The sequence below is a fragment of the Mchenga conophoros genome, linkage group LG2 (assembly GCF_057382185.1).
Source record: "Mchenga conophoros isolate Kocher_MC1m ecotype Shallow Benthic linkage group LG2, M_conophoros_male_GT1.1, whole genome shotgun sequence".
Taxonomy (NCBI): Eukaryota; Metazoa; Chordata; class Actinopteri; order Cichliformes; family Cichlidae; genus Mchenga; species Mchenga conophoros.
Window position 1 is genome coordinate 27,114,208 of NC_140527.1, and position 653 is coordinate 27,114,860.

A 653-nucleotide genomic window follows, 5' to 3' on the forward strand; every position below is an offset into this window, starting at 1 on the left:
TGAGCTTTCAGCTTTCATACATGGCTTTCAGGTTTGACGATAAATGCTGCTGGGGTTCTTGTAGCCTTTACCTACTTACTAGGCCTTCTTTACCTTGGCAGGAGTTACAGACAACATTGACAATTAAGCTCAAATTTTAGCATTTACTCCTCATTTCTTCTGCTTTTACATATTTAAAAATCCCTCACCATGGCAGCTGTGTTTAACAAAGTATTAAACAAACTTGAAGTCCAGTATCATAGCAAAACCAGAGAACACTTCTAACATGTTATAAATCCACTGAATCTAGTTTTCCATTATTTGCCCTTTGGCAGAGCTGCTTTTGAAAACAAATAATTTTCCCTCCAAACATTAACACTGTCTCGCGCCCACCTTTCAAGGTCGGGGTTACTGCGCACGCCCACTTCCCTCTTTTAGAAACTGCCGTTTGGGCTGCAAAAGAAAAAAAAAAACAGAAGAAGAAAAAAAAGCCTCCCTACCACGTGTGTATAGCTAACGGTCCGCGCGCGCATACTCACACACCTTCCGCACGTGCTAACGTCCTTCCCTTCCCGGCTGGGATTTTATTGGACCAAATAAAGAGACAGCTAAAGCCACGTGGCTGTGTTTACTCCCTTCAAATTTCTGGCGGGATGGTTTTAGCAATAAAAGAA